This window comes from Pristiophorus japonicus, unplaced genomic scaffold, assembly GCF_044704955.1.
Source record: "Pristiophorus japonicus isolate sPriJap1 unplaced genomic scaffold, sPriJap1.hap1 HAP1_SCAFFOLD_89, whole genome shotgun sequence".
NCBI lineage: Eukaryota > Metazoa > Chordata > Chondrichthyes > Pristiophoridae > Pristiophorus > Pristiophorus japonicus.
Genome location: NW_027254813.1, coordinates 2,405,634 through 2,417,853, shown reverse-complemented (window position 1 = coordinate 2,417,853; position 12,220 = coordinate 2,405,634). Strand labels below are relative to the sequence as shown.

At 50.4% G+C, this 12,220-nt stretch overlaps 1 non-coding gene across 1 annotated transcript; it reads left to right on the top strand.

Moving 5' to 3' along the window:
- The first annotated feature begins 1,270 nt into the window (after window positions 1-1,270).
- trnav-uac (transfer RNA valine (anticodon UAC)) lies at window positions 1,271-1,343 on the top strand. The gene has a single exon. It is a non-coding gene; the product is annotated as a tRNA-Val (tRNA).
- The last annotated feature ends 10,877 nt before the right edge of the window (window positions 1,344-12,220 follow it).

Below are 12,220 nucleotides of genomic sequence, written 5' to 3'. Positions count from 1 at the left end.
GATGAGTTCACAGGTTTTGCAATATTCCAGGTCCTGAACTGTATGTTGAAGGGTGGAAGATATCTGTGCGTGGATTTTTTTAACATGTGATGGCCGTTGCACCCCAGCCATCACAAGGGCTTGACAGAGCGAGGCCTTGGTCCAGTGGCAAGGGTTAAATAAGACGACTGGAGACCAGCTCTGCTGCACGGACCCAGTGTGCACACATATCTCAGTGTGGGCTGGCCCGTGCTGCCCCTGGACCCCTGGCCCTGAACTCATGTCTCCCCTGGGCCCCGATCACATCCCTCCACAGTCTCTTGCCGCTCCTTCGCCCCGATCTCGCCGCTCCTGCTGTATCTGCCCACGCTCCAATCACCGACCTGGACCTTGATGACGTCACTCTTCGCTGCCGCCGCCCTCCTGCACCAGCTCGCGCTTCTCCCTGGAGTAGTCTCCCGGGACCTCCAAGCTGCTCCCAGGGCCGCTCGCCGTTCCTTTTATGGCCCCGACCTGCCGCTGCTGTTCTCCCGTTAGTGTATCCAGGCTGTGGGTGGCCACCCCGAGCGCAGCAGAGGGGTTTCTGCATTAGTTCTTGGTGGGGGCAGGATCTTTCCCCTTCTTTCTTCCTCTTGTCGATATCCCTGTGCTTTTATTTCTCTATTTATTCCCCCTGTCTCAGTTTCTCGTGTTTAAAAGGGAACAAAAGATGAAATGGGTTTCATTGTGGAACAATTTACTTCACTCAACGTTAGATGCACTGCTGTTCGCCATGAGGTCGAGGTAGCTAGCCGTTAATATTCAGGTTCATATATAAATATATACAAATATATCTACATCTATCACAACTGTTCCCTGGTGGTCGAAGGGTTAAGATCCTGGTAACGATACTCGATCAATTCATCGCATAAAAATAATTGAGGTCTGTGAGACGATTAATAATTGCTGTAAGCACCATGAATACGAATACTTTCTGTGATAGACCGAGCTTACAGACTATCTGGCTTCTCTTGCCCTTTGCCGGGCACGTGTTCTGGGTTTAATTTTGTAAATTGAGCGAGTTCGCTGATCGCGGGGAGACGGTAGGAGCCTCTGTGGCACCACTGTGAGGATGTGGAAGTGAACACGGTGGCTGGGTGATCCGTGACATTTCTGTAAAGGGCAGCGGAGGAGAAGGATTGAGAACTTTCAGTGTGGGTCAGAAGTTGTTTCAGGTGAGCCAACACATTCCCGATCAGCGCAGAGGGAGCTCACTGGTCAGCTCCCCTCTGTTGGGTCTGGTATACCAGTGGTTTCTGTAGTGTAGTGGTTATCATGTTTGCTTTACACGCAAAAGGTCCCTGGTTCGATCCCAGGCAGAAACATTTTGTTGAAACTTGCCAAATGGGAACAATCGGAGGCGAGTTTAGTCTCCTGGCAAATGCTGCCTGATTTGCTGAGATTTCCAGAATTTGCTGTTTTTATTTGCTATTTATTCTCCTGGCAAAAGGGCTCCCTTATTCCTGAATTGCTCTTTATTTAACCAATAAATAGATAACTTTCAGTGAGAGAAAACGGATCCACTGGGGACCTTTCGCGTGTGAGGCCAACGTGATATCCGCTACACTGCAGCCCATCAAAGGGGAGAAACCACTGAATAGAAAGGATGAGCTCACAAATATCAGGGGCAGTGCAGTCTGGTCAACGTCAAACCCTCCTTTCTTATTCAGCAGAGGCATGAACGGGAGTCAGACGCCACAAAGTTTAATTAAAGGCACAAATACAAGCAACACTTCCAAATCTTTTCACTGTAAAATTATTTTACTTTATTTGAAATCCTACGGCGCTGAATCTGAAAATGAGCACCGTAGGATTTTATCTTCACTACTGATTCTATTTTCTGTGCATGGTAGGAATAACCGGTGCTGTTAAATTTGACAAAAGTTGCCCCAGATTCCTGGTGTCATCAGCAATGAAGATTTTGAACCAGACTCCTAAAATACAGTGAGCAAAATGGGTCATCATGCATAAGAACATAAGAAAAAAAGAAATAGGAGCAGTAGTCGACCATACGCCCCTCGAGCCTGCTCAGACATTTAATACGATCATGGCCGATGCAATCATGGACTCAGGTCCACTTCCCTGCCCGCTCCCCAAAGCACAGGACAAATGATTGAAGTGTCGACTCTCCCTCAGTCAGCATTTCTTTCATTGTGCAAAAGAAGGTGAGGGGTTAATTAATGATGCTTTCCCGTGAAAGCAACACAAAAGTTTAAGAAATAAACATAAGGTGACTGGCAGGTGAGCGCTGCTTCTGATACCTGGTGGGAATGGGCGGGGATTTTAAAGCCCCTTGTATTGTGAAACCTTCATATCGCCGAACATCTCAGACTTCATGTGTGGACCTTGTCAGGCAATGGTAGCACGCCTGACTCCAAATCGAAAGGTTGTGTGTTCTAATCATGTTGGGTTTGCAATTATTTTCATCATTGCTCTTCCAGAAAATATTTTCTTTGCTGTTTGGCAATAACCAGACCCTTGCTCCAAGATCTGTCTCACTGTTTCCCCGGTGTCAGGCAGAGATTCGCCTGCTGCCCTCATTTAATTCATGTCAGGACACAAAAGTTCAAAATCAACCTGCAGGTGGCCACATCTAGCATTGAATACTCAGGGTGGCGGAGTGGTTTAAAGTGCTGTGTTCAGATCGCAGTCTCCTCTGGAGATGCATGTTCGACTTTGTCATTATTATTTTTAATCATTTAGTGAAACTCTTTGTTTGACACGACGACCAACTCCTTAAAAGTGGGATTCTGCAGTCCACCTGCTCGCTTCACATTTCTGTCTGACCAGGTGCTGAAAGTGGACATGTTTCCGCAGTGTCGCGATTAACACGTTCACCTCACAAGGGAAAGCTCCCTGGCCGAGAATATTTTCTGGAGCTTTTTCCTCATACATGCTCAGGGGCGAGTTCTGTCCTGAACACTTTAGCTGAAGTGCTGAGTTCATTGCCCATGTTGTTAGCAGCCTGCCAGTGAATCTGTTTAAGGTGTTCAAACAGATTCCTGAGAAAGCTGTCCCGGCTCGCTTCCCGGAGACACCGTGGTCACCAGTGCCCCAGTTTCAGTGGGTCAGCCCCGGGAGGTTGGCCATCCATTAGAGAATACCCAAGATCAGGGATCAGTCTACGGACAGGGATCCCCAGCCGGCAGCCTTCGGCGGTGAGGGACTCACAGGAGAGGTCGTGGTGGACCAGCCACGAACTGAGAGTCCCCAGCCTACAGCCCCCGGCTGTGCAGAATCCTCAGTTAATGAAATGAACTCAGCAGCCACACCTAAAGGGATAGTGTGTTGTTGCCCCAGAGGGGCCATTCCCCCGATAATGTGGGACACAGGCACATCTCCAGTCAGAACACTCTGGGTCCTGTGGTACAGACCGCCTTACCGCCGGCACACAGGTAAACCAGAGGCTGAATAAGGGAAGGAAAAGGACAGGGATTAACTTGGCCAGTCGGACACAGGTGGCAGATGTTCAGAAGTAGATTGTAGGGTGGTTGTCAATTTGGTTGCTGACAACCTTCCGTTTCGTGGGCCTCGTGCTCGGTCAGTTCTTGATGAGTTCTGGTAGTTTCCTTCACTGTTCCATTTCTTCACTGTAGAGGAAGCAGGCTGCTTGTATCTGTGTCTGAGTTCCAGTCTGTGTCGTTGTTCGAGTCAGTGCGAGTTCCAGTCTGTGTTCTGTTAGTTTTTCCTTGTAAAACTGGGGGATAGATATATCCCCCAAAAAAGGCTTTGTTATCTCCCATCAAATCTCTTGGGCTCTGTTTAAACTGTTCTGTCCATTGATTTTCAAATGTCTCCTTTGTCGGCAGTAACTCGATTAGGGTGTGAGAATGTGCTATCACTGGTTTTGCATTGTTTTAGGATTGTCCAGTTTTCCTGTCCATCATTTCCATTGTGCTTGATTGGGTAATTCGATTATCTCTTATGGGGTGAATAGTTCCCCCCAGACAGTCTCGGATCCTTAATACACGAATGTGCTTCACAGAGTTTAGCCCCACCTTCTGTACTCGGTAACTCTTTTTCGCAGCCAAAATGTTGTAGAATCTTAAAATTGATCTGCTCCTTTCCATAGATGTTTAGGGGATCTCAGGCTTCTGAAATTTAGGTCCATTTTGAATTCTCTTTCCTATGAGTCCAAACACTGTGGGGGTGAGGGGGGGGGTCTCGATGAATGCATTCCCTTTTATCCCCTGCAGGCGTCCTCTGCCCCTTTAAACGCATTTTAAAAGCCCAGAAAGGAATTCTTCTCCTCTGCAGGGGAAAGGTACCAGGCATCTTTGCGAGATATTGGTAAATTCTACATTCCCCCCTGTGATACCATGTCATTTATGGTATCATCTTACAGGTGAGCAAAGTTCCTGGCTCTCAAGAAATAACCTTCCCTGTAAATTAACTAAACTAATACCAAAATATGCATTACACTTATGCAACATCACCACAGATACACACTTTTCCCTTTACAGGTACAAACTTTTTACGTTTACACCCTCCCAGCTTGGAGAGGGTTCCATCCCTACAATTGCATTTCAGCACAGTTACATTTCATTTCAATTACATTATATTCACCAGCATGTAGTCAACGTACAACCACATTACAGAAGGAAGAACATAGATTAAAATTAAACAACATCAATTGGTCTCCTGAGGTTTGTCCATCACCTGGTAATGTCTGGATCCTGCCCTTGAGAACTGCTCTCAGGCTGGCTGACACACAAGACAAACTCAAAACAATCACCTAAACATTACTGCAACATTACCCTCAATTCTAAACTAAACCTTAAAATGTAAAATGGTGCAGTCAGCGACCTAAGACTAAAAATTAGAGCTATGTACAGCCGCCACCCGTCTCCGGGTGGCCTGGTTAGTCCCTGTCAGGCCCATGCCTGGTGCGGTCTGATAGCCGTCTGGATGCTAGGGTTTCCCCGCAGCCGGTGAGCTGGAGACCCTTGTCTCTGGGACAGCTCGATGCTACTGCTCCTGTGAGACCCTCACCGCTGGAGGTGGCTGGCTGGGGATCCCTACTCTGAGTGGCCTCTGTACTTCTGACCTTCGGCCTTTCCTGTCAGGCTGCCCTTCTCCTAGGGTAGAATCGCTGAGGCTCAGATGCCGGTGACCACGGTATCTTTGGCCGTGGTATACGGAGGGTCCTTCTCAGGGCTTGGGTTACTGGGGGTGCGTCCGAATCCCAAACGATGGGTGGGATAGCCCCTCCATTACTGCAATTCACCGCCCCTACAGGCACGGTTTCTGAGCCTTCCACATTCCCTGCGGGCCCTTCCTACGTCGGGGGCGGCCAACGGAGGGTCCCTGTCCTGAGGACGGTTCACACATCCCGGCTGCCCTCTGTGCTTGGCTGACCCTGGGTTGTACAGCTTGCACTGGTTGATGTGGAACCACTTAGTACAGCGGGGCAGCTTTATGGCATAGACCATCGGGCTTGCCTTGTCGACAATGCTGTATGGCCCCATATATAATGCTTCACAAACCCCGACCCGAGCATGGTTCCTCACCATGACCTGGCCTCCTATCTCCCATTCGTGGTGTTTGCTGGGTTCTAGCAGCAATCGGTTACTCTGATGCTGTCTGCCCATGTTACTAGCAGCCTGCCAGTGAATCTGTTTGAGGTGTTCAAACAGGTTCCTGAGAAACCAGTCCCAGTTCACCTCTCTGAGCTGACCTTCTGTGAGCACCGGGGCTAGGACATGGGTGGGGGTCCGCATGATCCGGCCAGTCATGAGCTCGCATGGGGAATACACCATGCTCTTTGACTGGCTGGCTCGGATCCCCATTAGGACCAACGGTAAGACCTCCACCCACTTTTGGGGTGAGTCTCCTGTCTCCTTCCGCAGCCTTTCTTTAATGGTGTAGTTTAAAAGCTCCACATTACCCGATGACTGTAGATTGTGGGCAATGTGCCATTTCCCCTCAATGCCGAGCAGGTTAAGGGTTGCCTGCAATAACTGCCCGGTGAAATGGCTCCCCTGGTCCGACTCCACATACTGTGGGAGTCCCCACCGGGAGAACACTTCCCTCACTAGAATCTTAGCTGTCCCTAGTGCGGTGGCTGTTCGGTAGTTGAAGGCTTCAACCCATTTTGAGAACACGTCCACCAGGACTAGGCAGTATTTGTAACCTCCCTGGGCTGTGGGTAGGGGCCCGATGTTGTCAATTTGGATTGACTGCCATGGTCCCTCTACCCTCCTGACGTGTCCTAGGGACACCTTCCTTTTCTGGGGGTCAGGGTTTTTCGTAGCACACACTAGGCAGTTCGCACAGAACTCGCGGACGTCCTCCCTGAGTCCCGGCCACCATCCTGCCTGTTCCACCCGTTGCCAGGTGGTCTCAGGCCCGGGGTGTCCCACTCCTGGACCCTCATGGGCCAGTTTTAGGAATTCCCTCTGGTGCTGCTGTGGCACGACCCATTGTCACTCTTTAAACAGCAGGCCTTCCTTAACGGTAATGGCTGCTGTGCCGTACGGACCTTCTACTCTCTCTCCTCTAGCTAGCGCGTTCAGGAGAGCTTTCAGGACCGGGTCCTGTGCCTGAACTGTTTTTAAGTACGGGGCCAAAGCTATCCCTGTACTCTCTGCTGCCCTGTTCTTATTCTTGACCGCTGCTATGCGGCCAGTGTCATAGGGGTCCCAGAACTTTACCGTGCGGGCACGTTCTTTGGCCAGTTTGTCAGCCTGTTGGTTTCCCTCTGCACGGGGTTCGGTTTTTGAATGGTCCTTCACCTTATGTATGTAGACCTTTCCTTCTTCCCCCACCGCTGTCATGATTTTCTCCAGCAGTGGCTTGATTGCCAGGGGTCTCCCGTCAGCGGACGTGTATCCGCGACGGGACCATATAGCCAGGCACTCCGTACACGAATTGCAGGTGAACATACTGTCCGAGCAAATCGTGTACGGGGTAGGGAATTCCTCGGGGTGGGTCACCACGTACATTACGGCGGACAGTTCAGCATGCTGGGCGCTCATGGTTCTGCGGAGCTTGATTACCCGGGCAATACCTGACCTTGGGTCATACGCTCCGCACTCAGTGAGTCGTTTGCCAGCAGATACCATGCTGGACCCGTCCACGTCGATGTCCCGGCCTGTCGGGTGTAACCCAGCCCGAAGGCAAATGTTCACCTCCCATACCCCTTCTATGGAGCACCTGTGGGCTTTCCCTGGGTAGATTAGGTTGGCTGCGAGCCTTGGCTCGTGGGGGCCTTCTACTCTGAGGTCCATCTGTGAGAGGAGCAGGGTCCAGCGAGCAATGCGGGCACTGCTCACCGTCCCGTCCTTAATCATCCCATCTCGGAGCATCTGAATAGGTGTGTGGTGGGTTAGGAGTGTTAGAGGAGAACCTCCCGTGAAGATCAAGGATCTTTTCACTGCCCAATGTGTGGCGAGGAGGTGTCTCTCACAGTTGGAGTACCCCTTCTCCACATCTGTGAGGATGCTGGAGGACTAAACCACCGGTCTCAGCTGGCCGTGCCGCGCTTGAAGCAGGACAGAGCTCAAACTGTCCCCGCTGGCTGCCACCTCCAGGAAAAACTCCTTTCCTACATCTCTCGCTCCTAAAGCTGGCGCGGACTGCAAGTCCTTCTTGAGCTGATTAAATGCTGCCTCGCAACCCTCATCCCAGTCCCACTCTACCCCCTTGTGTAGGAGCCTGAGCAGAGGGGCTGCGGTGGCTGCATAATCCTCAATGAAGTCTCTGCAGTACCCAGTGAGCCCTAGAAAGGATCTCACCCCTGTCACTGTGTTGGGGGCTGGTAACTCCTGTACTGCCGTCCTTCTAGCCTTGTCTATGGCCCTTGCCCCAGCGCGCACAGTCAGCCCCAGGAATTTGACTTCCTTCTGGCCGATTTGTGCCTTATTCGGCTTTACTTTAAACCCTTCTTCTTTTAGCAGCTCCTGCAGCTCAGCCAGCAGTGGGCCATGCTCCTCCCTGATCGGTGAACAGGAGCAGGTCATCACATACTGCACCAACTACTGGGGTCTGCTAAAGCCCTTTAAACAGTTCGCCATGCATTGGTGAAAAATGCTGGGGCTGTTGTGGAAGCCCTGGGGAAGACAGTTCCACGTGGATTGTTGGCCCTTAAAGGTAAAGGCGAACTTGAACTGGTCCTCCCGATTTAAAAGAATGGACCAGAACCCATTTGAAATGTCCAACACCGTGAAAGTGGTCGCGGATGCTGGAATACTCCCTCTGAGGTCCGCTACGGCTCCTACAATGTGTGCACAGGCAGGGATATTCTTATTTAGCACTCGATAGTCCACGGTGGCCCTCCATGAGTTGTCCCATTTCTTAACCGGCCACAGTGGAGAGTTCACATGGGTTGCTATCGGTCTTAACACCCCTTGCTCTACCAGTGATCCCAGCGCCGTTGTCAGGACTACCTCTGCCTCCCTGGGGAAGTTATATTGCTTTTGTGGTTGGGTCATGGGGTCCCCTTCTATACTAACTTCCACCCCCGTTACCCTGCCACAGTCATGTTTGTGGGTGGCGAATGCTGCAAGGTGTGCCCGTACATATGCCTGGTACTCCACTGGGGTGTTACTGACCAGTAATTCCAAGTCATAACCCTCCTTTGGCTTCACGGTACACAACGTTTCCTTGGCCTCTTTTTCTGTGATCACTGCCACCTCACCTTCCCTGTCTGTCTCTATGGCTCCCCATCGACAGTGGTTCCTCAGATCCAAAATGATCTAGTGGCTAATGATAAAATCAGCCCCCAGGATACATTTTCCCTCCTGCTCCCATTTCATCAGGACACACTTCCATTTGGTTTTGAGTGTCCCTAACTGAATGGTGAGCGGGATGGGAAACGAACCAGTTTGCTCGTTGCCTGTGAACCCCACTAGACTGTACGGGACCCCGTTCGATAGAGGTGAGGTAGCCGGGTTATCTGCATGTACAAGGGTGCAGGAAGCACCAGTATCTAGCAGGTAGGTCCCGTTCACTTTCTCCACCTCCATTGTAACGCACGGTCTCTTCCGGGCATCGTACTATCGAGAACACAGGTACACAGGCTGCGCTGGCTCTAGTCATACACATGGGTGGGTTGGAGCAGAGGGATTTACCGTACCGGCTACTGTACCGGTTGCGGTAGCTACTGCTCCCAGTCCATTTATAAGTGTCTGTAGGGTGGCTACGAGTGTCTCATATGAGTCGGGTGTTCCTGCTGTGGCTGAAGTGGCCTTTCCCTTAGTCTCTTTCCATGGGTTCCTACAGTCCTTCCTCCAGTGCCCACTTTTCCCACACCCAAAACATTCACCCCCTTTGTGGGGAGGGTTCCCACCTTCCTGATGCCACTCTCTCTTGCATTGGCTGGGTTTAATCTCATGGACCTTCCCGTTCCGGTAAGCCACGGTCAACTGTCTGACCACTGTCTCCTCGGTGGTTCTGGGATCTCTTGGATCGAACCAGACCTGGGCTTTGGCCTTTACTCCAGGTAAGCTGTTTGCCACCAGGCTGCGGAGCCAGTGAGCCAACTCGTTAGGGGCCAGGTGAGCCCGGTCAAGAACCCCACTACAGGCCCTTTCGTAGACCGGCCACAACCTGTCGGCGAAAGCCTGTGGAGTCTCCCCATGGAGCTGCACTGTCTTCTCCACTCGGGAGAAAGGACTCCCGTCGTTCATACCCATGGCCTCTAGAACCTCCTCCTTAACCGTAGCGTACGTGTTTCGCCCCTTTCTGCTGTCTGCAGAGAGGGAATGGCACAGCTTGGTGTCTCGTGAGAGGAGCAACAGCTTAGCCTGCTCTGAATCATTGCACCCGTTAATATCCCCTGTGTGTTCCACTTCCAGGAAGTGTACCGACGGATCCCCCTGTTGGGTGAGCTTAATTAGGTGGCCTATCATAGCGCTCAGTTTTTGGGTGTCATGGGGGCTATGAAATTGCTTACTCGGGGTCCTGCTGCCCCATTTGCACCAGGTGGACCAAACGTCTGCTGCCGCACCGAGTGCATTGGCCCTGGTTCCAGCCCTTCTTGTATTGGCTTGCCTGCTTCCCCCTGCTACCAAACCGATTTAAAACTCGGGGCCGCCGTTGTTGGTAGTTCACAATCGTTACCTGCCCTGCACTCTGGTTGACACCCCCGCTGCTCTGGGCTGTTCCCGGGAGCTGCAGGCGGTGACTGCGGGGTTTCTCCTTGCTCTACCAGGTATTCCTGGGCTAAACCCGGGTTTATCAGGCACACAATGCCTTTAGCCCGGGATAGAGCAAGGTTCAAGCCTTGGATCAGCTGCTGGCGGGGGCCATGGTCACCAGCCTCAAATTCCCTGGTACTGGCTACCTTATAGGCTACCTGAATGTCTTTCACCCTCTCCCCATAATCTTTAACTTGCTTGGCGAAGCAGGAATTCTATTCCCACAATGCAAGTTCGCTATTCTTGGCTTCAATAATCTGACACTGTAAAAGGTCCAGTTGGGTTTTGTGCCTTTCTTTAGTGAGCTCTCTACTTTCCTTTCACGGTCCCACCTCAGTCCACAGCCTTTCCCCGACTGTGTCCCTTGCACTGGACCTCTCTTCTGCCTGCCTCAATACTCCCTTTAATTTCTCATTCTCCTCATCGAGAAGCCGGATCTGTCGCTGAAGGCAAATTAGCCAAATGGCCTTCTCTATTGACTTTTTATGGTCCTTGCTCTCGGTCCATTGAGCTGCAGCATCTTCTGGACGCTCAGCATACAATAGATCAAGTACCCACTCCTGAGCCACATTTACCCTCTTAAACACATACGAGGAAATTCCCTCTTCCTTTTTGCTTCTTTTCACGAAACCACTCTCTCTCTTATCACGTCCCTTGCCGCAGAGGCCCTTGGTTGTCACCATTATGTAAGGGGTGGTTTTCAGAGGGTCAGCTTTCCCTTCTGCCCTTAAATGAATCGCTCCCACACCCTTGGTTCTCGACACTTGAATTATAAAGGGGTTGTGACAGACTTGGGCAAACAATCGGTTTCAAGATAGGAAGCAGGTGTGGCTTTATTGTGTTTAAAAGGAAGTAAAAGGCACATCTTTAATAACACACACAGAATAGTAATAGCAATAGACACTAAGGGGTACAACACGTTGAATAAATTGTCAACATACAGCCTATGGGGAAAAGAATACAGCTTAAACTCTAAATGGGGTAAAGAGGAGAATGCAGATACATTTACACGAGTTATCCCAGCCTCCCCCGCTCTCAATTCCCCTGACTAACTAAGTTATAGCTCTGGGGGTTCAGGAGCTATGCTCACCAATAGCTTTTGACAGTTGCCGGTGAATCGCGGTTTCGGGATTCACTGCACTTGGCCTTCTAGGCAAGCCGTATCCCGGACGGAGGAGAGGCCTTCGGACTGCGTAGTCTTCGGTTGGGGTGCGTCCGTTGATATGCTAATTTGCGTTTTGGATGTATGGGGAAAGTACCCACTTTCTTTGGTTAGGAATAATTTTAGTTAGTCCTTTTTGGTAATTTCTCACCCGTTGGTTGTTCAGAAGTAGATTGTAGAGTGGAAATAAATGTCGATTCTTCGGTTTTTGCTGAGTTGGTTTCGGTTGGTCGTTTCGCTGGTTGTGGTGGCCCGGATTGTCAATTTGGTTCCTGACAACCTTCCGTTTCGTGGGCCTCGTGCTGTTTGCATGCTCGGTCAGTCCTTGATGATTTCTTGCAGTTTTCTCCACTACACCATTTCTTCACTCCCCACCTCCGGCTGCTTGTGTTCTTTTCCTTGTAAAACTGGGAATAGATATATCCCAAAAAGGCTTCCTTATCTCCCATCAAATCTGGCCCAGCTCTTTGTTTCAAGGGAGCTGCTCATTAGTTTTGAGCTCTCTTCTTTTTCAGAATTTGTCGGGCTTGTTCAGCAGTAATTTGATTGAGTTGTGTCATTTAGATAATGGTTGGTAATTTGATTATCTATTAGGGGGTGAATTGGTGTTGCATAGTTCCCCCAGACAGTCTGGGATCCTTAATACACGAATTTGCTTCACAGAGGTTAGCCCCATGTCATGTATTCGGTAGCTCTTTTTTCGCAGCCAAAATGTTGTAGAATCTTAAAATTGATATGCTGCTTCCCAGAGATGTTTAGGGGATCTCAGGCTTCTGTAATTTAGGTACAAATTAAATTCTCTTTCTTATGAGTTAAAACACTGTGGGGGCTCCATGAATGCATCCCCTTTTATCCCCTGCAGGCCTCGTCTTCCTCTTTAAACTCATTTGTGTCCCGAAGT